Source organism: Chionomys nivalis, chromosome 2, assembly GCF_950005125.1.
Source record: "Chionomys nivalis chromosome 2, mChiNiv1.1, whole genome shotgun sequence".
Classification (NCBI taxonomy): domain Eukaryota; kingdom Metazoa; phylum Chordata; class Mammalia; order Rodentia; family Cricetidae; genus Chionomys; species Chionomys nivalis.
This window is the reverse complement of record NC_080087.1, coordinates 88,951,916-88,977,816: the sequence shown is the minus strand read 5'-3', so window position 1 is coordinate 88,977,816 and position 25,901 is coordinate 88,951,916. Positions and strand designations below refer to the sequence as shown.

At 46.0% G+C, this 25,901-nt stretch overlaps 1 protein-coding gene across 3 annotated transcripts in view; it reads left to right on the top strand.

Moving 5' to 3' along the window:
- Znf536 (zinc finger protein 536) overlaps nucleotides 1-25,901 on the top strand; it is a 448,809-nt gene that overhangs the window by 34,396 nt on the left and 388,512 nt on the right. For 2 of the 3 annotated variants that reach the window (XM_057762914.1, XM_057762913.1), the window contains exon 2: nucleotides 24,791-24,860. The gene's annotated coding sequence lies outside the window, so the exon portion shown is untranslated. Of the gene's footprint in view, nucleotides 1-8,893; nucleotides 8,980-24,790; nucleotides 24,861-25,901 lie in introns of those variants that run through there. The other variant, XM_057762915.1, reaches the window with a different exon arrangement.

Below are 25,901 nucleotides of genomic sequence, written 5' to 3'. Positions count from 1 at the left end.
CTGAGGCTCCTTCCTCACCGATGACTCACAGAACCACCCAGTACAGGGAGGAAATTGATAAGGGGGGGGGGGACAGCTCTTTGTGAGGAAGTTATGGCTTGAGAATCAGTTTTGGCCACCACATTTGAGTCTCTGCTGAGTCCACAAAGCTTCAACCCCAGAGAAGGAGAAGCCAGCTTAGGCAGCTAGTAACATGTCTGCAGTGCCCCTAAGGGACACCGAGACTGTCTGCACGGACCATCGGGTCCCTGGCTTATCTCATCTTCCTGTGTCTCAAGGGTACCAGCTGAGGTCTTTCCAAGCAGGGCTTGTATGCTGTTAGGCAACTCTAGATGACACATGGATTCTAAGTTTGAAAAGTTGGGTATCTTAAGCCCTACTAGGGAAATATAGCTAACATACTTCAGTTATGATTTCACGCTTATTATTTCTCAAGATGAGAGTAAGTTTTAAAAAATGACTTGACTTAAAATTAATTTATTACAAAGTATTAAGTTCAGGTGGCTTGGAGACAAGGTGAGGAAGTGAGACTGAGGAATGCTGCTCAGGCCCCCTCTAGGCATCTCTTGCTGCAGGCAGACAAGGGAAGCCACCTTGGGGTGAAGGATTTGTTGATGGCAGCCCCACCCACCCTTCGAGCCTCATGCTACTCACAGATGGACACACTTCTGTATCGTTGGTAAAGCAATTACTGGCACCATGGGAGGTCCACAAGTTCAAAGCCAGTGAAGAAAACCTAGTTCATCCTCTTCTGCAACGTGGCTTGGTTTAGGTGCTGCTCATGGGATTTCACAAAGGAAAAATAACACCAGTCCTTGAGCAATAAATAAGGACAGAGTCCAGTTCTCTTCTTTGGGCTGAGAGACAGCCAAGATAACAGACTTCAGCATCTTCTGCTCTCCCCATCCTCTTCCTGATGGGATGCAGGTTCTTGAAAGCAGGGAAGAGGCTGTCCTAGAGTGGCCCCACCAAGTTTCCCCAAGGGATCAAAATGACAGAAACCCTTTCGCTAAGTGGCATCGAGCTGACAGGCAGTCAAAGCATAGGGCTGTACTGTCTCTGCAGCTATCCAGAGTACTGTGTCTGGTACCCTGTTGCAGGCTGTGCTTGGCTTTCTTGTTTCAAAACTGTGGCTTGGGAGGACTCTACTTGTGAGTTCGGCTACTTTGTGTGTTCACAGTGACGCTCTGCTCAGGGAAGCAGCTTGGGTAGAGCCTGGAAGCCTCTTACAGAGACCCGTGAAGCTCCTCAGTGCTTTTCAAGTTGTTGCTGAATGTTCAGAGAAACTTGTATGGTTGGTGACTAATGACGGAGCCATAGTGTCCCTTTCCTATCGTGGTAGGGACTTCACCCCCAGTATGGATTTTCTAACTCTGCCGTGCTCACGCTCAACCAACTCCTCTGTCCGGGTGCTACCTGGGTTTATTTAGTTCAACCTCTGGAACTTTCCAAGGATGACGCAAGGAGGATGAGATGTGATTTTAAGTTTTCTGTAAACCCGCCCCCTGGACCCTCCCTCCAAAATGGCGGGGCAACACAATAACCTCTCAGAGACAAGTAGGAATGCTGGGAACCCAATCTATCAGTGTGGACTCTCAGGGACAGGCAAATTTGGAGATGACCTCTGTGTGGCAGAGAACCCTGCAAGGGAGGACTTCCCGGAGCCTTGGACAAAGTAGGAGGTGGGGTGGGCCTGAGAAGATGACCCAAGATTTCCCAAAGTGTTTGACACATAATAAATGTCGGTAAATATTAGTTATTTAACTGAATGGGATCATAGCCCTGGCCTGTTTGTGGGTACCGGAGCCAGCCTAGTGACCTTGGAAAGTATGTATGGGGTTTCTGACTTGCCCTGGAGCTTGAGAACCTGGGGCCTCTGGTGATCTGATTCTCAGTGCTCTTGCCTGTAGGATTAATGCTGGTACCCACTAAAGACAGATTTCCAGTCTCACCTCTCTATAAAGATATGACGGTGACAGTGACCATGAACGAGGATGCTATTCTTCACCTCCCATGTTGTGCTTCTACCTTTCTGGGGGGGGCCCACTCCCCAACTCAGCCCCATGTCAAAGATGTGTTTGTGTTCTTCACGTTTCAGCTGCTTTTTTCTGAAGGAAGACAGGTCCTGTGTTCACAAGTCTGAGTGTGCTTGTGTGCATGCTTTCATGTGTTTGTAGATCACAATTAGACCTCACTTCCCCTTTGTTGTACCTCGAAGTAAGGAAGCATTCTCCCGACTTCCTCCTGAAGCATCTTTCTAGAAACTCCTAGACTGAGATACACAGGCGCACACAGACATACACACACACGCACACACACAGACGTACACACACAATGCACACACACAGACATACACACACATGCGTGCACACACACTACACACACAGACATACACACACAGAGTGACGGACACACACAGATATACACACAGAGATACACAGACACACAGAGATACACAGACACACAGAGATACACACGCAGATACACACAAATACACACACAGAGACACACAGATACACAGAGACACACAGATAAACAGACACACACAGATACACAGAGATACACAGATACACACAGACACACAGATACACACACATACACAGACACACAGAGACACACAGATACACACAGACACACAGAGACACACAGATACAAACACACACAGATACACACACATACACAGACACACAGAGACACACAGACACACACAGATACACAGGCATACACAGATAAACAGAGATACACAGATACACACAGACACACAGATACACACACAGATACACAGACACACAGAGACACACAGATACACAGACACACAGAGATACACAGACACACATGCAGATACACACAAACACACACACAGATACAAACACACACAGATACACACAAATACACAGACACAGACACACACACACTACTTTGGGCTAGATCAGAAAACTTCACAAGAAAATATGACCCAGCAACTCAGCCATCCAGGAAAGAAACTCTCAGATTTTACTTCCAAGTTTGGCAGCCTGGTGAACTTGAAAGGTTAGCTATGAATAAGCATAATCAGATCTTTCTTTTTGTCTATATTTAATTCAAATGCGACAGCTCTATGTTGACTTCTAATACAGAGAGGCCACCCACCATGGTGGCGCTCCCAGCCAATGAAGCCCGCCTGGCGAAAGCTTTCTTAAACGGTGCTAATCAGCCCAGAGAGGCCTGCCCTCTATCCCCATCAGTATTCTGAATTCAGATGTGCTGATAACCCGAAATTGAATGTGTCAGGATGCAGACCTGTGAGGGAAGGGGGGAGCTCCAGCCTAGAGGAGCTGGAGACAATGACTTGGGTGTGGGGGGGAGACCACAGGCTTGCGTTCTCCCTGCCCATAGCATCCTCTCTTCAACTGGTGTGTGTGTGTGTGTGTGTGTGTGTGTGAGAGAGAGAGAGAGAGAGAGAGAGAGAGAGAGAGAGAGAGAGAGAGAGAGAAAGAGGAGGGGTTATTGTCCAGGGCCAGGGACAAAATGGAAGCTTTCAAGTTCTGAAATATTTATAGGGTTGATTTAGATCTTGTGTATGTTAAAGGAATCAACAGATATTTTGGCTGCTAAGGGGTGAATGATAATTTGCGATTAATTTTTCTTTCCTTAAGCCATGGCTATTTTAAACCTTTCTCCCACTCTCTCATAAGAGACAGACAGACACCCACACCCACCCCAGTCTGTTGAGCACGTCTCCCAGGGAAGTTTAACAAAAGAGTCGCTATTGTCACTGTCCCAGCCGGCAGCAGTGCAGCTGAGGGTCAGTTGCTATTTCTATTTTAAACCTTGATTTTTGCAAAGTTTGTCTTTTGACTGTTCTCATTCTAATCAGGCTTAGCTGGGGGATCTGCTCCAAGCTCTATGCCAGCCTGTGAGGACAGAGGAAGATAAACTCAGGGGAGGGGCTAAACAGAAAGTTCTGCATGGTCAATAGTCCTCTCTCTCTCTCTCTCTCTCTCTCTCTCTCTGTATCTATTTCTCTTTCTCTGTTTGTCTCTATCTCTCTCTCTGTCTCTATTTCTCTTTCTCTGTTTCTCTCTGTCTCTCTCTGTCTCTGTCTCTCTCTCTATTTCTTTTTCTTTGTCTCTGTCTGTCTCTGTCTGTCTCTCTCTTTCTCTGTGACACAGAGAGACAAAGAGACAGAGAAACAGAAAGAGAAAGGAAGAAGCCCAGGTTTGTCACATGGGCCTGGAATTTCAGCACTAAGGAGGTTGAGGCAGGAGGATCAAGAAGCTTGTATTAAGAGGAGTGAACTTCATAGGCTGTGACAGTGAGCTCCAGGCTGGCCTGGGCTACTTGGTGAGGCACTGTCTCAAAAATACAAGGCTGAGGATGGAGCTCAGTGGTAAAGTGCCATTAGCACAAAAGTTTCTTCTTGTGAGAATATTTTGAACTTTGCTGTGAATTTGTGGCTTCTTCAGATCACTGCTTCTTCAGTGTGGCTTCTGTGCCCAGGTCATGTGGACACACGGTGACGGTTTCTCTAACCTCATGAGATGTTCCACCCTTCTGTCTAGCCCCAGCATGCCCAGATCCTCAGGAGCTCCTGCTGCCTGCTTTTCAACTTGATTTGTTGATGTCTTGATCAGCCCTGGTGCCATCTTGCCTCTGCAGCCCCACCTCCTGCAGGTCAGGTGACTTCCCCCTTTTGTCTCCCTGCTCCACAGAACATCTGTCATTCTGCCTTGGTTTAGAAACATCTGCACAGTCTTGTCCTTCCTGCTGTGACAAGCTTCATGGGGGCTGGGAACAAGTGTGGGGGACTTTAGCATAGCCCTCACCTTGCTTGGCACAGAACTGGGTAGGTGCTGTGGGTGGGGGGACACGCAGGAGGAAGTGGGGTTACTTAGAGATGCCTCCTTTCAGGTTTTTTGAGGTCTGTGCTTAGGGCTTGTCATGTGCAGAGAGAGGGGCAGGGAGAGAGGAGATAGCCTTGGCAACACAGTCAAGAAATTCAAGTATCCTCCTTTTCTTTTGGTCTTATCTGGGAGCTCTCTGCCATCTTCCATCTGCAAAGGATACAGGGATGCCCTGCCAGTCGGGTCAATGCCATCTTCAACAGAGCTCATAGGGGTCACTCTGTCAGTGGGTGGGGAGAAGGTTCCAGCGTGCAGTTCCTTATCTTCATGCCCAAAGACCACGGATTCCAGCCAGAGGGGTGGCACCATGCACCAGCTGTCCAAGACGACCAGGAATTCTTCCTGTGGTTTGGACCCAGTCGTGGCTTCCCCAAGGGAACGGTTGGCATGTGTTTAATTATTCATTGGTATTTCTCATCTGTATCTCCCTGCTCTTTGATTGTTTTGTCTTTGCCCAAAAAATATTTATTTGAAATTCTGTGATCAAAGACTGAAAAACAAAATAGAGCAGGATATTAAAATGAAAAAAATTTTTTAAGGAGGTTGGAATGTCAAGATCATTTTTATTAGAAAAGTTTACAAGATGAAGCCACGAATTATTTACGTAGACGTCATATTTCAAGCACAAGGCTCCCCAACCGCATTCTGGTGAGTGATACTGGCTGGTATAACCTGAATTTAAACACCTCTACTTAAGGCAGGAAGAAAAAAATTGCCATTTTAATTAAAATTAATGGATTTTTTCCTTGATCATATTTTAACACACACACACACATCTGTGTTCAGAATTGATAAAGAAAGTCCTCTGGTTAAATAATCCACTTTTGTCTGACAGCGGAATCGGCTATAGAGGTGCAAATGTGCAGAAAGCTATTTGGAAATGCATCCGAGTAGTTGTCAGGTTTTATTATGCAGGAAGGTGTCATGTTTGTTACGAAGCTGAGTGCAGATGGCAGAGTGGAAGAAATGGATCACTAATTTTAACAATGATTAATGAACAGAGATAGAAAATGAATTACATTGGACTATCGGAGGCAAGAAATATTTTTGTGAAAATTTTTGAGTCATCTGCCGTGCTGTTCTCTGCAAATTATTTTCAGAAATTCTATATGTTGTCAACAGTTGACTGCATTTTCCATTACTGTCTATTTCTGTTCTTAAGTACTTTTGTGTTATTAGAGATACATAATTTCAAAATACCAATACATTCCTGATTACTTAGAGAAAATATATGTAGCCGTGTGACTGTGCCTTAGACGCAAGCCATAAAAGTCCTGTTTTATAATAATCTTTCATTCTTCCTCATTTTATCACTACATTAGGGATGTTTGATAAAAAGGGAAGGGGGAGGGCTGGGGGCACGCGCACATGCACAATAAAGGGAAGCAGAAGTGCAGGTAGCAATGCAAATGGGTGCAGAGGCGCCATTGCGATCCTCCGCCCCCACACGCCCTGCCTCTCTTTGTGTCCCCTGCCTGTCACCATGGGAGGCCTGGTGGATCCATGTTCTGGTTCTGGCCCTCTGTAGCTGATGACCCACTGTGTCTTGTCTTTTGCAGGTGAACCTAGCCGTCCCATGTAAATCCAGGCAGTCACCACCAGTCTTGAAGTTGCTAAGCAATGTTTTTCTTGGATAGGCTTGAATCCAGTTTCTGAGCTCCAATGGCCCTGGTCTTGACCCAGAGTTGATTTTTAAAATATTTTGTGTTTTTATTTTTGGCTGTCATGAGACAGCCTCTCGCCAGGCATCCTGAACTTGGAACTCGCCATGTAGTTCTTGTGATCATCTCAGTCTACTGAGTGGGGGGATTATAGGCATATATGGCCATACCTGGCTTACATGGAGATTTCATGTGTCTATCCTTTTCTTTTTCAGCATTATCAGCAATTGTGTATATGTGTGTCTGTGTCTATGTGTTTCTCTGTGTATGTGTCTGCAAATGAATTTTGTTTATTTGGTTATGATACCCATTGTGACAGAAGATAGATCTCTGTGATTACGTAAGAAGAATAGGTAGTGACGTTTTATTTTCTCCCTCCTGTCTCTCTTGCCCGTTTCTACCACCTTTGGCTCTCCCCACTTTCCCTCTTTTCCTTGCATCCTCTGCCCTCTCTACCACCAAGAAGATACTGTCCATCTTAAATATGTTGGTTTCTAGTCTTCTTAATTTTTCAAGATCGTTTGCTATTGAGATTCCATCGACTAGGCGTTAGCACTTTATGACAGGCCTCAGGCAGAGTTCAGCTCATCAGTGTTAGCCTGTTCCCACCGGCACTGTTTAATAAGTGGCTTATATATTCCTTGCGAAACTCTACATATAGAATGATATAGCTCTGCTGTGGTTTTGACAGCCCCAGCCTTTCCCTAGAGGGATTTTCCAAGTTCAAGAGGGCAGGGAGCTGTCGACCCTCCCATGAGGCTGGCTGCCCTGGGCCTGGCTTTTGCAGGCAGCAAAGTTGCCTCCCGGGAGCTGCCTGGTGTTGGAACAAACCGAGGGACACTTAGAAATTACTTCCTCCTCCTGCAAACGAGTTTTCCTACTTTCCGACTTGACTGTTTTATTTATGCTCTTGACCTGTAAAAACAAGCAGGCTGTTTAAAAAGCAAAAAGTACTTCCCATGATTAGAGTACTTGGTGGAGATAAATTGCAGATGAAGAGGACATTCCTTATCGCTTCAGTTGCAAGTATTGGGAGGTTTGCTACTTGAGGAAGACCCCTCTGTGAGTTGGGGTTTCCCTATCTCACTGGCCTCGGGGTCCCCCTCCCCACTTTCTGGCTCCTGAGTGCTGGAGTGAGCCTAGTGGACATATATAACACATTTACAAATGTTTCGAAGTCAAACAGTGTGCATATAATTTTGATCCTGATGGGAAACACTTAGGAAAAACATTGAGGGAAACAACCAGGGACGCCTCCTCAGGTTACATGGCACATGCTAAACATGAGGAAACAGGCAGCCTTTCCTGAGCAAGGTGGAGGGATGCTCCAGGGAGCCAATTTAGAATGGGATTTCAGGCAAAGTGTGGCTTTTTGTGTCTCTCTGGCATGTCTGTTGAATGACAGTGGTCCCGGGAATTTCTCGGTAGTAGTCTCCTGTAGCTAGGCCACTGAGCACAGGGCCTTAAGAAACCAGTGTCCAGAGGGGACCTGTTGAATGATGGAACTAGTGAAAGGTTCCAAGTGTGCATGGATTGGTGGGGAACGCTGGTCACTTCCAGTGCAATTTAACGGTGTGGGGTGGGGAAGGGAGATGTGGGGAGGAGAGAGAAAGAGAGAGAGAGAGAAAGTCCTATCACGTAGAACCGTCAAGTGATTGAGCCTCTCCAGTTTGGGGGTGGGCTGCGTCTGAGATGGTAGGTCGGTAGGCTGGTAGGAATCACTTGTGGATACCTGAGCTCTAGATATTTGGATTTGTATGAATAAGTTGTTCCTGGAGTTTCTTTCTTCCGTCAGATACAGGCGTCTGCTGGCTAGTTAGCTAGGGTGTGGGAGTGTCTGTGTACATCTGGCTAGTAACACTCATTGGTCCTCTGCTTCTGACTGTCCTTCTGAAGATGCCACAGGCTGAGGTCTGTGGCTTGGCATTCAACACGCCACTCACAGAGGTGGCTCGTACCCACATTGTGACAGGTGATTCCATTTCTAGTAGGTTCTGGCTTTCAGAGAAAGCGCTGTTTATTTTCCTTAGTCATTATCTTTTTACTTTCCTGGTTTGGTTAGGATCAGCTCTGAACTAACACACGAGGTTGGATTTAAAGAGTATAATGTCTTGAAAAATACATAAAAGCCCATTTTTTTTTAAAAGGAAACGTGACCTAAGCCACCATGAAGGGATTCACGTTCCCTGACTCATTTGGTCATAGTACAGTCATTGGCCCCTCCCAGGGCTGCACCAATGTACATAAGTGTGAGACCCACCTGTCTTGATTCTTCAGGGACACCAGTCTCCAGACGCATCCTCCTAGTGTCCCTTCTTAAGCGTGCCAACCCCAGAACGATTGTATGAGGGGAAAGCTGAGTTGTGTGACGATAATGCTATGTCTCCCAGCGCGAGCTGGAGAATATTCAAGATGCCTGTCATCCCTTACCTCAGGTAAATAACTGATTGACCTTTCTGGGGCTCTGATACTTTACTAATCAGAACCTGAAATCTGTATAACAACACTTCATTTACTTGATAGACAAAAGAACAATTGCAGCTGAAGTAATGTGATTTCTAAATAGACATTGCCTGTCAAAAATAAATGCATTAGAACTAAAATGTAGCTCAAGGAGACAATTAGCAAACAGAGGTGACACCGTAAACAGGTGCACCCATTATTCCCAAAGCTTGTGGCAATATATTCGCGTCTTTTAGAGTGATGGAGGATCATGTGACGCTTTGGTGAATTATCTATCGGTATCATCTGACTGATGAAGCCCGCCGCTGTAGCAGAGCATTTAAAAACGCATCTCACAAATTACATGGTAGCCGGGAAAAATGCAGCTTTTTTTTTTTTTTTAAAAGAACAATGCTTTGCGAAAGCTATGTGTTTGCATGCGTGATTTTTTTTTTCTTTGAAAGGATGGAGACCGTTTTATTATGCCTGGGTATACAGTCGGCTAAGGTTGTGCAAATTCATTACCCTGTTTGTGAATGTATAAAACATTTCCATTCTGGTTTTAGTGACACTGGAATTTTTTTTTTTTTAAATAGAAATGCTGTTTCTGAAACACCTGCCATCTCTTGTTACCTGTGGGCAGAGGAGGAAGAATAGACCCCTTCTAAGAACATTTATAAAATCTTTACTGAAATGGAAAAACTTGGGAGATGAGAGAGGACAGACATTTTTTTCCCCTCCTGTAAGTGGTTGGATTTTAAAAAATCCTGGGACAAGAGGTTTATCTGGACACAAGCAAAGGAGACTGATTGTTAGCTACCCAAACCCCAGCTAGGAGAGGGGCCTTTCCATTTCCATCCTTGCTTGTCCACACCGTGTGGAGTGAAGAGGTTTTAGGAACTCTTCCTTCCTTCCTTCCTTCCTTCCTTCCTTCCTTCCTTCCTTCCTTCCTTCCTTCCTTCCTTTCCTTCCTTTTCTTTTCTTTTTTTTTGTGATCTGTCATCTTTGCTTATTTTGCTAAAACATGAAGGATGCTTGAAGGAGCTGTAGTTTTGACAGTTATAGTCCTTTTTGTTGCTATAAGATCACAGGAATGCAGTGTGAAATACTTTCGGTGACCTCCAAATGGGTCTGCCCTTGACTTTTCCCAGCCTTCTCCAGAATAGCCCAGAGCCAGGAACAAATTTAGTGTGGACATAGAGGCAAAACCAGTTACTAGATGTCAGGGTTTCAGCTATATTGTAAGCCTAGATGAGAAAAGAGAGCCATACCACATCTCTTCTAATGTTTTCTTTTTTTTTTTTTTTTTTTTTGGTTTTTTGAGACAGGGTTTCTCTGTGGTTTTGGAGCCTGTCCTGGAACTAGCTCTTGTAGACCAGGCTGGTCTCGAACTCACAGAGATCCGCCTGCCTCTGCCTCCCGAGTGCTGGGATTAAAGGCGTGCGCCACCACCGCCCGGCTCTTCTAATGTTTTCTGTACCTGCACATTCTGGTTGGTCCCTCTCTGGTCCCTCATCACTCCCAGGACTCCCCAAAGCATCCAAGACTCTGTTTGTTTTGGTTACCAAGAAATGAAGATGGGACTTTGGGGAATATCTGTCCCAGGCCGTCACATAGGAAGGGCTAACCTTCCTTCAGGTCTCTTCATTTTGTGATCAGAAAATGACAATGGGCGTGAGAGTGGGCTCAGGCTTAGAAGTGCTTGCAGCAACTGTAGAAGATGGGAGATGGGGAGTGCTCAGCCACCTGTAGCTCCAGCTCTCGAGAGCCAACTCCACCTTCCTGCCTTCATGGCCCCTGTACGCACATACATAAACACACGTGTCCGTGCATATACACACTTTAAAAACACACCCTCGAAAAATGACCCAAGTGTGCAGAAGCAAGGACCTGGCCGAGTGATGTCCCCAGTCTTTGGGATTTGTGACTAGGACTGAATATCATCCTTGGATTTCTGCTCAAGTAGCTACACCTGGACCCTTTGGATATCAGCTCATCAGATGACTGGCAGGCAGGAGCTTAAGGTGGAGGGGTCCCTAGACCTCTAAGCACCTGGACAAGGTTCCAGTGATCAGCAGTAGGAATGCTTCAGTCAAGAAGGAAAGATACCATACTTTCTAGAGTTGTGGGTTTTTTCCCCTGTCTCTTCTTCCTCATCTTCCTCCTCTTCTCATCCTCCTTTCTTCCTTCCTTTCCTTTTTCTTTTTCTTTTTTGAGATAGGGTCTTATTATGTTGACTAAGCTGGCCTCAGAGTCACAGAAATCTGCTGGCCACTTCCTCTTGAATGCTGAGATTAGGAGTACTCACCAGAGCACATGGTAACCCTCATCTTTTTAAAATTTCTGTATTTATTTAAATACTTATTTTTATTTCACATGTATGTGTGTTCTGCATGTATGTGTGTGCATCCTGTGTGTGTAATGCCCAAAGAGGCCAGAAGAAAGTGTTAAAACCCCGGGGACTGAAGCTACAGGTGGCTGTGAGCTACCACGTGGGTGCTGGGAACCAAATACAGATTCTCTGGAAGAGTAGACAGTGCATGAACTGCTGGCTGTCTCTCCAGTCCACTTGCCCATTTTCTTTTTAAGGCAAAAGATGATCTTAGAGCAGTTTGGGTCTATGGTAAAATGAACAGGAAGAATTTAGAACTGCTAAATACTGCTTCTATACAACTTCCTCCGCCATTAACATTTTGGGTTAGTATGACACAATTGTTATAACTATGAAACCAATATATAATATTATATATATATATATATATATATATATATATATATATATATATATATATATAATTACTAGGTACATTTATTTACTTTGTGTTGGTGGGTGTCAGAGGATAACGTGTGTGAGTCCCTTCTACGGTGTGGTTTCTGGGAATTGAACTTGGGTCTCCAGCCTTGTTGGCAAGAACATTTACCCACTAAACCCTCTCTCCATCCCATTATGTATTTTTTAATTTTTTTTTACTTTTGCTTAATATGTACCTTAGTGGTTCATGGTTAGTGTACGTATTTATGGGACCCCGTGTGGCATTTCAGTGTACACATACTTTGGACAATGGTCATATCAGGGTGACAGGCATTTCTGTCACCTCAGACAGATATCACTGATGTTAGGGACATTCAGAGTCTTCTTTGTTAGCCGTTGGGGTCATATCTCTAACCGAAGTCTATGGCTTGCTAAACCACCATGTACTCACTGTAGAGCACATTCTCAGGGCTTTGAACTATACAGAGGGACACATATCTTAACTACAATGCAACTGGTTTTGCTGCCCTAAAAGTTTGTGTCCCCACTCCCTCATCTCTCCCCCAGTCCCTGACCCTCAATAACTAACTACTGGCTGTCTTTGTTTTATGTGGCTGAGTGATTCATTTTTCCCCCCATTTTAGGCAAGGTCTCTATATCCCAGGCTGGTTTTGAACTGAACATCTTCAATCCCTCGGCCTCCCAGACTACCATGGGTTTTAAGATTGGCTTCTTTCATGTAGAAGCATACATTTAAACTGTCTCCATACATTTCCAAGCTCGGCAGCTCACTTCTTTTCTCTATTGAATAATGTTGCGCTGTATGGGCTTGCCACAGTATGTCCCTTCACCCGTTGCAGGATATCTTGGCTGCTTCTAGGATTTGGCAGTGATGTCAAAGATGATTCCATTATGTAGACATTCTGCCCTAAGCATTTGTGAACAACTTCTTGTATGGGCATAAATCTCAACTTCTTTATAAGCACCAAGGAACATGGCAGCTTGCTTGTATTGTGAGGCTATATTTAGCTCTGTAAGGAACTGCCAAACTGTCTTCTAAAGTGGCGGTAGCATTTTGCGTTCTCATCAGCCATGAGTAGGAAACCCCGTGGCTTCTCATCCTTGCCAGCCTTTGGGGTTATCACTGTGCTGGGTTTTAGCCACTGCAATAAATGCAGAGAAGTGCCTATTTCTATTTAACTTCGAAGTTCTCTAATGACATGGGGTGTGGAACTTCTTTTACTCAGAATCTATCTCTTCCATTCTCTTCCCCTCCTTCCTTTACCCTCCCTCCCTCCCTCCCTCCTTACTTCCTTCTCCCCTCCTTTCTCTCGTCCCCACTTTCTTAGACAGGCTCTCATAATATAGCCAAAGGTGGCTTGAAATTCATGATGATTTTCCAGCCCAGGCCTCAAGTGCTGGGCTTACAGGTGTGAGTCCTTGTGTTCAGGTCTTCTCTGGTGAGGTGTTGTTTACATCTTTTGCTAATTTTTTTAAAACCGATGTGTTCCTTTCTTCCAGCATCTCTGTTTATTGGCTATCTCTAGAATCCTTCTCAGTGGGGGTCATCTTGTTGCCCTAGTAGCTCTCTCCCCTTGGTGTGTTCCTGGAACTCTGCTGTTCCAGCCTCTGCCCTGAATTCAGTGCAACAGTTCCTGTCTGCATTTGGGACTTTAGGGAGCTTAAGATCAAAGAAAGACACAGGAGCTGGAGAAATGGCCCAGTGGTTAAGATCTCTGACTGCTCTTGCAAAGGACCCAGGTTCGAATTTTAGCACCCACTTGGTGGCTCCCAGCCATCTGTTACTCCAGTTTCAGGGGATCCAGTGCCTTCTTCTGGTTTCTTAGTGTGCTAGGCATGCGTGTAGTGCACAGACATACATGCAGGCAAAACACCCATACATGTTCAAAAAGAATCAAAGACACGAATGAAGTGTGTTCTCAAGTGTGGTGTGTGTGTGCCCAAATAGTGCTAACACTCTCACGGGGTGATGGAATCATGGATTAGTGCTCTTTCTTACCTGTAATATTTCACATGTTCTAAAACTTCCATCAATGGGCTCAGCTTATTAAATGATAAATTTTATAAAAGTAAAAAAATAAGTGAGTCAGAACACAGAGTGATCCATCTCTGCAGGGAAAAACAAGATGGTCCAGTCAGAACTCATGTAGCTCTCATCTGGCCTCAGATCTCCGGAATCAGCACTCGTCTGACACAATAGAAAGCCTGCCTCAGCCTACAATTCGGTTTTGTTGTTGTTGTTGTTGTTTTTTTTTTTTTTTTATTCCATGGTCCAATTCTGTTGTCAAAATAGTCTGATTTTTTTCTTCTTTTCTTTCTTCCATTCCTCTTTCCCTCCCTCCCTCCCTCCCTCCCTCCCTCCCTCCCTCTCTCCTTCCCTCCCTTTCTCCTTTCCTTTCTTCCTCCCTCCCTCCTCTCTTTTCTCAGTTTTGATGTGTGCAGTGGTGGGTGTTCTAACAGCTACACTGAAGCAGAAATAAAACCGGTGACAATGATGGGGAAGCTATATTCTGTTCAATTCCATATGCTCACAATCTTATCATTTACTGTACGAAATACGTGGGGACTATCAGTAAGTCTGAGTGGGGGTGGCATGCGCTTGTAACCCCAGCATTTGGGAGACTGAGATGGGAGAACTGTGAGTTCAAGGTCAGCCTGGATGACACAGGGAGCCCACATCTCCAGACAACAATGGCAAGGAAGAGAAAGAATGGGACATTTTGCATTTTTCTAATTGTGCCTCCCTCTGGACTGGCTGTCCTTTGAGTGCTTGGGAGCCACGCGTGGCTAGAGGCTCCGCTGCCCACAGTACAGGCCTGTGTGACTGCATGGGCATCTGTGAGTGGCAGCAGCCTGTGAGAAGTGCAGGTAAGTAGAGGAGGCCACTGTTTTCCTGCCCCTCTGCACCTCTGCTCAGGGAAGGCTACTGCGGAACCCCCTGACGATAACGATGCTATGACAGAAGTACTCCTGATCCTGGGGTGACAGCCTGTTCGAAAGCAACAGCATTTCCTAGCCTCTCTCCTTTGTACCCGTGTCTGTTGACATGCTGTCTTATTGGGTCCTGAGCTGACATGGGGGTCACATCCCCCTGCAGTAGCATGGGGTGTGTGGGGGGAGGCAAGACAACCACTTTGTGCTTTCTTGTTAGGAGTGATAGGAGTCAGGGCTAGGCAGGTAGAGATACTGGGTAAACTGATGCTCAGGCTGAGCCGAGCAAAGCCTGGCTCTCGGTGAGCAGGCACTGGCATCCTGGGTGTATGTGTGCTGCTTGATGGCCATGATTTCTCGCGCCTCCGTTCTCGCGCCTCCGTTTGGGCTTCTCATCCTTTCTGGGAAACACATGGCTCAGTTTCTCTTTTTTTTTCTTCTTCTTCTTCTTCTTCTTCTTCTTCTTCTTCTTCTTCTTCTTCTTCTTCTTCTTCTTCTTCTTCTTCTTCTTCTTCTTCTTCTTCTTCTTCTTCTTCTTCCTCTTCCTCTTCCTCTTCCTCTTCTTCTTCTTCTTCTTCTTCTTTTTCTTATTTGTTTGTTTGTTTTGTTTTTTGAGACAGGGTTTCTCTGTAGCTTTGGAGCCTGTCCTGGAACCAGATCTTGTAGACCGGGCTGGCCTCAAACTCACAGAGATCCGCCTGCCTCTGCCTCCTGAGTGCTGGGATTAAAGGCGTGTGCCACCACCGCCCAGCTTCATTTTGTATTCTTGCGGGATTGGTTCTTCTCTTCTCCGCTTTCATCCTATTTACCCCCTTGAAATGAGGACTAGGAGCCTAGTGATGCAAAGGACTGCACCTGCCTGAGGGTGCAACTGTAAGGGTCATCACTTTGAGGAGTAGACATTAGGCCACGCCCCCGTGGGGCTCTCCAAGGTTCTTAGCACAGGCTATCCTCCCCACGTTTACACCCCGGCTCCTGTATCCATGCACTGTTAAACTGAGCATGTTGCCTCGTGGCTGGTTCCTTAGTTTCCCATACTCAGATGCTCATGGTCACAGGATTGCTGCCAGGATGAACAAAGTCAGGAGCGCTGAATTTTCTAACTCTGGGGTGCATAGTAAGTGCACAATAAACATTACCTGGTATTTATTTTGAGTTTGGTTAAGGAGCAAATCCCTTCAGAACACAAAGTGTGTGTGTGTGTGTGTGTGTGTGTGTGAGAGAGAGAGAGAGAGAGAGAGAGAGAGAGAGAGAGAGATTTACAGATGTTCTGGCTGCTTCCTGGACTATTGTTTTTTAGTCTCTCAGACACTCTTACCTCCTGTTCTATCAGCTGGGCTGAGGCCCAGCGTGGTTATACCCTCCTCCCCCAACACACACTATCCCTCTCCTTTTTCCTGCAGGCCTGTTTTGACTATGAATTAATTGTAGGTTGGGAAACTCACAAGCCATAATCAAAACCAATAAACATCAAAAGGCCAGGGGGGACCAGGCCACCAGGGGAGTGCAGAGGACTTAGTGAGGGCTCTTGGTAGCCGCTCAGTGAGATGGTGGGGGCTTTTTATATATCTTCAAAGATGACATCAAGCATTTCAGGCGGTCACTCAAGAGCTCCAATATGTAAACAGTTTTTTGGAAATCTGGGTGAAAGGCAATGGGTTTCCAAATCAGCCATTTTTATCTTTACCAGCCAGCAGGGGCTGGGCAGAACTTAGACCAAAATGTGGACTTTCTCAGCAAGGGTTAATAATCAATGTAGATCGCCTAACAAAGGCAAGGCTGCTGTATTATACTGGGAAAGTTTTTTTTTCTTAACTGTCAGTGAAGCAGTACTAATTATTACTCCAGTGTAAATGAGGTCATTTCCTATTAAGAGAACAAAATGCTCAGGCTCGCCTTGCCAATTCATACCAACTATTTTTCACACATACTCAGCTTTTTAGATTTTTTTTTAAAGTTTTGATAAAATCCATTCATTTGTATTAGAAAAGTGTAAACCGCCGCAATAATAGTTACCCATGATTACCCCAGATGAGCTTTTGTAGTATGTGGGATGTTTGAATACCATGTGTTAGCCATGCAACAATTAGACAGTTGAATGGATCTTTAAAACAATCAGATACTTTTATCTCACTGCTTAAAAAAAAGAGAGAGAGAAGAAAAGAAAGAAAAAGAAACACAAAAAAACCATTCCTTGGATGTGTACCGTTAAACTGTAAATTCTGGGGAACACGCCGCTCGTGTCACGAGGAGAACTTTCGGGCGTGTGTTGATCAAGGACAAAAAGACATCCAAATATCTTATCTGCATGTTTTCATTTTTTTATGCAAAAAGATTTAAGGAATATTGTAGCAAACAAAGGGTAATTGTTTTAGCCCAGATGTTGCTTTTGCACAACAAGCAGGTTACAATGTTCCCACAGAGCTGATGAGCCCAATCAGGGAAATGATTAAAAATTGATTTTGTCCCTGTAATTACAGTATGTAAACTACTTAGCTTGGATTGCAAAGGAAGTGATTTTCTAATTACGTATATACTCTGGTGTCTAATGATTGGTTTTTTGAAGTAATGAAGAGAGAGCACTAACGACTCCTTGGTGCTCTGTTGTTAAAGAAAGACCATCTTTAGAGTAAGCAGCAGCAGACAAAGAGTTTAAATTGAATTTTCAACACTGTTAACGTGCACATGGGTTTGTTTATTAAAGAGACAGGGGCGCAATTTGATTGGCTCCAAGCAGCTTTGCTTTTCTTCATGCTAGAGCATGTGAAAACATGCATACTGGCAGGCTGGAGTGTGGCGAGGGGCCCAGTCACTCATCTCTGACAGTCCCAGTTCGCGGGCCTGTGTCGTGGGGTCTCAGGTTGCTGGAAGGTTCTGATGTCTGTGTATCCTGAAAGTTTTAGATTGAACAAGTATCAAATGGAGCCTCTATCAGTTACCTTTGTTTTAAAATGAGAGTGGAGGATAAAGGCATCTCTCATTCCACTGTGGGTGAACTCCATGCCTATAGGCCTGGGCACAAGGACAGCTGTGGGACCCTAAAGTGAACTCCCGGACTTCTAGATAGTTCCACTGAAGTCTTGCAAAGATCTCCATGCGTCGAGACACCACGGCTAGTGAATGTTAGCTCCTCTGGGCAGGGTAGCAGTTAGAAGACAGAGGGTGGCCATTTTGTTCTGAATGCTTGCTGTGGAAGGTGGTAGGTAACTTCATGGTGACCCTGCCATGAGAGCCCCAGGGCCCCATCTTCACTAGGTTTAAGGTGGACTCTTCACTCTGGCTCTTTCCTCATAGGTTGACATGGTACCCAATGGCATACAATGTAGGTTTTATTATTATCCAGGGAATGAAAGGCCAGGAGAACAGAAATGAACATTTTGTGTGTGTGTGTGTATCTCTGTGTGTGTCACATGTATGGTCTGTTAGAATGTGGAGGCCAGGGATCAGTTATTATCCCTTAGGTGTTTCCCATGTTTTATTTTTATTTATTTATTTATTTTTGTTTTATAAGTAATTTATTTAACTTTATTTTATGTGCATTGGTGTGAAGGTGTCAGATTCCCAGGAACTAAAGTTACAGATGTGAGCTGCCATGTGTTTGCTGGGAATTGAACTCAGGTCCTCTGGAAGAACAGCCAGTGCTCTTAACCACTGAGCCATCTCTCCAGTCCCTATTTTTTTATTTTTTATTTTTTTGAGGCAGGGTCTCTCATTGACCAGCAATTCTCTAAGGAGGGTAGGCAGGCTGGCGAGTGCCTCGGGAGTCTCCACTGCTCCTTCCAGCTCTGAGATAGCAATTGTGTTCTGTTGTGCCATGTTCTCCTCCTCATCCTCCTCCTTCTTTTCTTTTTTGATGTTGTGGGTTCTGAGGATCGAACTCAGGTTCTCAGTTTTTCAGGGCAGACACGGGCAATAGAACTGCTCTCAGCCATGAGAGGGGGTGTATTCGTTCACTCAGGTGCAGGTCAGGAAGGAGATGGAAGAAGGGGTACCTGTGTACAGGACCCTTGGCCATGGTCTCTGTGGGCAGGCAGGGCAGGTGAGATAAGGCTAGGGTTGGCCTTGAGTGACTGAAGCAGCCTTGGGGTATGGTGGGGATTCACAACTAGTCTGGTTCCCACCTCTGCATGATTGGAGTCTGGACAGTGATTGAAGTGTGGGGACAAGAGAGAGTCTGGTGGGGAAGGTGAGTGGAGGGTTGCTTCTTGTGGGGCAGGACCTTGGAGACAATCATTCCCCATCTCCAGGAACTGATTACTCACAGGGTGGGCATCCCCAGGTCAACAGAGTCCCCACGTGTCACAGCGTGGGCCTGATACAGCTCCCATCTCCTAAGTTCTAGAAGAAGACTGGGCTGAGAGTTGGTCCTCAGAACGCTGGGCCAAGGAAAAGCATGCGTGTCTTCAGGTGTGGCCTGTTCCTGTTCCCATGGCTTTTCCTCCCTTGCTTCCCTCTGCTTGCTCATCTGTACAATGACAGCTGTATCCTACTGGGTTCATGAAAGAGGCCCACTCTGGTCTCTTTCCCTAGTAGCTGGGTAATTCTTGGTCAGTGCAGAGTCAGCCATTGCTTCAAATCAGCCAATGGCTCAGGACAAAGCCACACTTCTTACCACGGTTGTTAAGGTGGGTAACAACCAGCCATAGTCTCTCTGATTTTCCCACCCATAGTCCATGTCTGGCCACACAAGTGTCTCACTGCTCCTTGACATCTCTTTCTGACCCCAGGTCCTTCATGCTTGCTGGTTGCTCTTCAGCTACAGGCCTTCTCCAGATTTCCACAAGACTCTTCCTCTTGTTTGGCTCCGATACCCCTTGCCTGTTACTTCCTTAGAGAGACCTCTGAATGACTTATCAATGGTCATCTCTGTTGATACCCTTTGCTTTGGTTTTAATTTCCTTTTGGTGACATTTTAGTTTTTTTTTTTTTACTTTTATTTTTTTTAAATATAAACTTTGATCTGTTAGGAAGACACAGACTCTTCCCAGGCAGACACGCTCTTTGCTGTTGTTTGCCCACAGTGCAGACACTTGCCAGACATGCGGGAGGCTCTTGTCTGAGATGGTAGAGTAGGTGGCTGTTGCTCTAGGCCCATCTTCCTGGCAGCTTCTTTCCCCAGTCCTGGTCTTTTAGAAGCTCTTTTGAATCTGACCTGGATTTTGCCATCTCCTGCCTCAATGTCTGAGTGCTGGGATTATAGGCATACTGCCATACCTAGCTTCCTGTTGGATTTTTTTCAGGGACAATTGTCATTCAAAGTCCTATTTGCTCCCTCTGCCCAGAATTATCTAAAACAGACAAAGAAAGAAACAAGCAACAAACAGCCCAGCTTCTCTGGTTAAGGTGGAAATCAAGTCTACTGTGAGCTGGTTCAGTTTTTGACTGTCTCTTTAGTCTCAGTGGAATATAAAAGTTTTGAATGCCGGGCCCCAAGGAGGTCTGAGTCCCTGGGCAGGTCTTTGATGTGCACTGGGGAAGGCATTCTGCTTGTGGGGAAATAGAACCTGCATCCCAGTAGCCCATTCTCAGGGAGTCCCATTGGCTCTGGAGCCACAGAAAACATTGGTGATCTGGAGACAGGTTCATGGGCACCTAGCTACATCCCCTCTTGAGTTCATCGATCACAGCCTTCTGTGGGTTCAAGGCTGCAGATATCTAGCTGGCTCTCTAAAACCCTCCTCCTCACACTTGAGGAAGCCAGTGAAGCAGTCTTTTCTGCTTCATTGGGCTGCCCCTGGGCTGCTCTCTTCAGGAGACAATTGGCCTCCCACTTCTGGTGGGCAGAGGTTCCAGGACAGGGCTTGCTGGTGGGTACATTCAGCAGCCCCTGGAAGTGTGCAGGCTAGACATACCTATGGGCAGAATTCCCAGGAACTGGATGTGAAAGTCCATGGTTCGAAGCCACGGCTCCCTGGACCATCTCCCCATCTCTTGGTATTGCTGGAGCCCCTCATATCATCTTGCTCTGCCTGCTCCTGTTTCCGCGGTTCTCTTTCAGAGCTCCGTGACTTTTCTTCTCTTCCCCTTCCTCAGAGGAACCAGTGCTTTAGGTTGTAGAAAGTACCCTGTGCTTCTGGGCCCACCCAAGCCACCCAGGAAGTGGTAGTCACGACCTACCTCACATCTATAGATTTAGACACAGATCCTTCCTATGTAGCTGAGGCTGGCTCGGATTCTTACTCCTTAGACTCGTTAGTCCTAGGATTACAGACTTGTGACTGCCAGGTCCATGGGCTAGTCTCTCTTTTCCTAAAGTTGCAACTGCTAGCTCGCCATACCCTCATATAGAGCTGTCTTAACGGAGTCCATCACTCCATCTGCTTCAAGGACATCCCTGCCTCCTCAATCCTTGGGTCACCATGCTCCGTTTCTATTTTTTCACCTGTGACAACCCTTGGCTGGCCACCTGTGCAACCAGACAATTATTTGTACCATGAGCCATTTCTGTGTCCCATGAAAGACTTGCCTGTCCTCTCTCTGTCCTTGCTTGTCTAGTATAGGGTGTGGAGTGTAATGGTTGGTCAGAAGAGGGTATAGCTCTCGTAAACTTGCTCACATTCAGGTCCCAGTATCAGAGGACAGCTATATGTATGTTTTATACCCATCTTCTCCCTGACCTCCCTGTAGTGTAGGTAGGGTTTGGGACACTGAAATATACCTGTGTCAGTAATTTGTTTTGGGTGGGGCAGCTGCTATGCACCCCAGCTTCTTCAACCATACCCCACTTTCTGTTGTCTTTGGAGTCTGCCACCTCCTCTATTTTGGTGGAAGCTGCACCAGATAAGGATTGCGAGCAGTGTCTTCCCAGATGTCCCCTCAGCAGAGGGGAGGCAGGGCTCAGAGGAAGCCGTGTGTTGGCTGGGACAGCCTCGGGTCATACCTCAGGCTAGCTTTAACTGTGTTCCTCACTGTCTTCCTTTGAGGCAGACAGAAGTATTACGCTGGCATTTTTTTTTCTCCCCGCCTGAGTCCAGAGGGCGTCCCTGGTCAGCTGCTATCACCTTTCCCAATGCAGAGACTCTAACGACATCAGACACCTGGAGCTCCTCCTATCTAGACAGACTCAGAGAGGCAGAAAATAACACTAACTCAATTTCTTGTCCTACGCCTTCAGCATCACCTTCCCTGGCAGCTGCCCCCTGGTGTGTCGGCTACCCACCTCTGGACAAATACCAGAGCAGTCCCAGGGAAGCAGCATAGCCCCAAAGCCGCGCTGGGCCTCTTTTAAGTTGATGATGCAGAACCTGGAGGTTTGCTCTCATCAGCTCCCCTCGTAGACTGAGAGAGACAGGGGTGTTCTGATCGATGGCTCAGTGCCGGAGGACAAACTGGTGTGGGACTTCCCTGAGAAGTCTCCCTCCCTGTATTCTCCCGTCATCAGAATTTACACAGCTTCTAAGTGAACAGTCCCTGGAGAATAGCCCTAGAATTTTGCAAGTCATGAGCCTGGATATAAACTCTTAGTCTGCACACCACTCCAACCGCCCCTCCCTGACACAGAGACTACCCAGAGCAAGGCAGCAGGATCTGTAGAGCCTGTGCGTCTCAGAACCTTTCAGTTCGGGGCTAGGGACTATACAAACTGTAATGTGAAAAGCTGGCTTGGCGTGTGTATGTGTGTGTGTGTGTGTGTTTGCATAGCTGACATGTGTGCACGTGGAACGCAGAGGTCAGTAAGTCATCCGCCTTGTTTATTGACACAGAGTCACTGGGAGCCGAGGCTCACTGCCCTAGGCTGGTTGAGTCCAAGGGATCGTCTTGTCTATGCTTCCCTAGCACTAGTATTATATACTACATGGCACCATATCTTGCCTTTAAATTGGGTGCCGGGAATTGAACTCAGGTCTTAGGTTTGTGGGACAAGCAGGTTAACAACTGAGCCATCTTCCCAATACCTGACAGTTGGTTTTTCAGTGGCTAGATTTTAATACCAAATGGCACAGAAAAAGAAAGAAAACATAAAAGAATGGGATGGAGGAAGGCCATTCCTTCTTACAGATAGCTTGACTGGAAAGCCTTGTCTCAAGACAAGCAGATAGGAACTTAGGTACAGAGGCTGGTCATAGTGGTGACATCTCTACCCTAACACTTGGGAAGCACAGGTGGGAGAGTTGTAAGTTGGGTGACAGTCTGAGTTTCTGTCCTGGCTTGCACTCTTTTTTTAAAAATTTATTTACTTTTATTTTATATGCATTGGTGTTTTGCCCTGGGTGTCCAGTTCCATGGAATTGGAATCACAGATAATTGTGAGTGGCCATGTGGGTGCTGGGGATTGAACCTGGGTCCTCTGGAAGAGCAGTCAGTGCTCTTAACCACTGAGCCATCTCCACTGCTGTGATAAAACACTGACTGAAAGCAACTCAGAGGGGAAAGGTTTATTTCTTTTACAGCTCACAATCCTGAAGGATCCTGGGAGGATCCTGGAGGAGGCATTGAAGCAGAAACCATGAAGGGACTCTGTTTTCTAGCTTCCCCAGCTGCCTTATAAATACAGACAGGGCTATCTGCCCAGGGATGGCACCATTCACAGTGAGCAGGGCCCTTCTACATCTATTATTATTACTATTACTATTACTATTATTATTAGCTTTAGTTTTTTTGAGACAGGATTTCTTTGCATAGCTTTACCTGTACTGGAACTATCTCTGCAGACTAAGCTGGTCTTGAACTCCCAGAGATCCTCCTGCCTCTGCTTCCCAAGTGCTGGGATTGAAGATGTGCACTGCCATGCCTGGCCTCTGCATCAATTATCAATCAAGAAAATGCCCACACACTTGCCTACAGGCCAATTGGATGAAGGCATTCTTTCAGCTGAGGTTCCCACTTCCCAGATAATGCTAAGTTGTGTGAAGTTGAGAAGAAACTAACCAGGACAGTTACCCAGGAATTTCTAGGCCAGCTTGTGATATATAGGGAGACCCTGTCTCAAAAACAAAACAAAACAAAACAAAACAAAACAAAACAAAAAACCCAAAAACCAAAGCAAACCAAAAACCAAAAACCAAACCAAAAACCAAATCAAGCTGTCTTTCCTGCTGAAGGACAACTTGCCCACTGTGTCCTGACTGGTCTTCAACCCTGAACAGAAGAAATGCTGTTGGGGTGCGATCCGTGAAAACTTTCCAGCAGTCTTGGGGTTAGAAGGGGTATTGTGTGCAACATTCTAAATAGCCGAGCCTCCTGAGCCAAAGCTGCCACTCTTGGTTTTCTAAATCTACCTGTGATCTTTGTCTGCAGATCAGTCCCCTCAAACCCATGGGGAAAGTCTTCTTTAACTGAATGTGAAATGCCTCCTGTCGGGAGAGTACTTCTCTTTACCCTGTCTGATGCTGTCCGTCAGACGGTAGTTAGGGTGCAGTAAGGGGAGTGGGCTGAGATCACAGGCTGCCTTGGACACCCAGCCAGTGGCTCTGGGGCCTCTGTGCGTGGGTATCTTAGCTGGCTAGCTGGGTCACATCCCACAAACCAAGCACTCAGGCAGGTGACATTGTTTGAGTGGGACTGATAGCTTTTGTGACACAGAGCTAGGCAGTCAGTGAGCTAACTGGGCCACCGTTCTGGACTTGGTTCAGCAGAGATGGCTGATGCTGAACCTGGCATCCGTGAGTCTCACTGGGGCACAACCCTGTGACAGACTCACCAACACCACGGCCCCCCTCCCCCGTCACTGAGCATGCTTGGTCACTGAAAATCTGGGTGGAATTTTGGTCTCCTGTAAGGGACCCCATCAATGGGAGGGAGAAGAAGCCTTAGCCCAAGCTCCCTGCTTTTGGCATGCCAAGGAGGAGTGAGGGGAGCGCCTTCTCTGCTCTATTTCTTCCCCTGGCCTATCTGGGAGAGGAGATGGCTGGAAGCCCTGCCTCCTCCTCTTCTGCAGGTGGCGTCCCCCCTGAAAACAAGCAAATTTGACTCATGACAGCAAAGGTCACACAAGCTCCTGTTCGGCAAATCACTAGAAGAATTGGGGCATTGGGCTAGCAAATATGTTTTGGGTCCCCCAAAGCTCAGCAAGTTGCCCCACCCCAGATGAGTGTTATTTGTGGATCTTCTTGAAGACTGCGTTTGTCATTTCGAATTTCTAACAGGCCTTATTTTTACAGTTCCCGAACACCACGGCTTTAAGAATACCCTTCACCCAGGACGACACTCTGTGACTTTAGGACTTGCCTGGTAAGGACCACCGTCACTTTGCAGTTTGATGAAGTGGAGTGGGGGAGGTGTCTGTCTCTGAGTCTGGGGAAATCCTGGCTGCTTTTTCTCGGGGTGTGGGGACTTGTCACAGGTTTCTGAGCTAAGCCAGAATTCTTTCATGAGCTCCCCTCTATTCAGATGGTTGCGGGGGACTGTGGGAGATGGCCCCGGGTTCAGGTTTTCTGGGTGGGATGGACATCTACTCAGCAGCAGTGGTGTTGAAGCTCAAATGGAGCCATCAGCTAAGCAGAGCCTAGCAAGGGTGACTTCATTCACTGTTGTGTGGCATCTGAGCTGTGGCCATCTGGGAACAGAGCTGGTGAGCTGAGCTACTGGAAGCCAGGTGACCCCAAGAGTTCACCACCTGTGCTCACTTTCCATGACACTCCTCTGTGATTCGGTGAACTGGTCCAAAGTTGGGGGATGTCTGTCCCGGAGCAGTGCCGTGTCTGTCATCTCAATCATCCTTGAGACTCTAAGCTCACAAGTGGAGTATTTTCCCTACACAGAAGTCCACAGAAACTTGTATAATATAGAAGAGTGTCATGGGATGTGATACCTTTGTTGGCCCCGTTTAAGGTGGCCCCAGAATTTCTGTAAATTCACCTCAGATCTAATTAGTCCCGTCCACCTTCTTCTGGCCGTGTGTCTCTGAGGTCACTCGATAAACCAGGGGAAATTGATAGTGGAATTACGTACTAAGAAACTAATTTTATATTGTACTAAATATATGTATTATTTTTATTGTGACTTTATCTCATTGGGGAAAGTGCCTACTTCTGATTTTGTGGATATTACTGACCGTGGATTACTTTTATTTTGGTTTTTACACAACAGTTATATTAGAAATTTGCTGTTTTATTCTTACCTTCTTAGTAAAAATCCTTTTATCACACAATGGGTAATTTATATCCATTACCAGGCCTTTCAATCCTTTTCAGCGGGCTGTCAGTGCCGTTGGCACAGTAATGATTAATGTGATCTAATAATAGTGTGCCATTATATTACCTTAGTAAAACA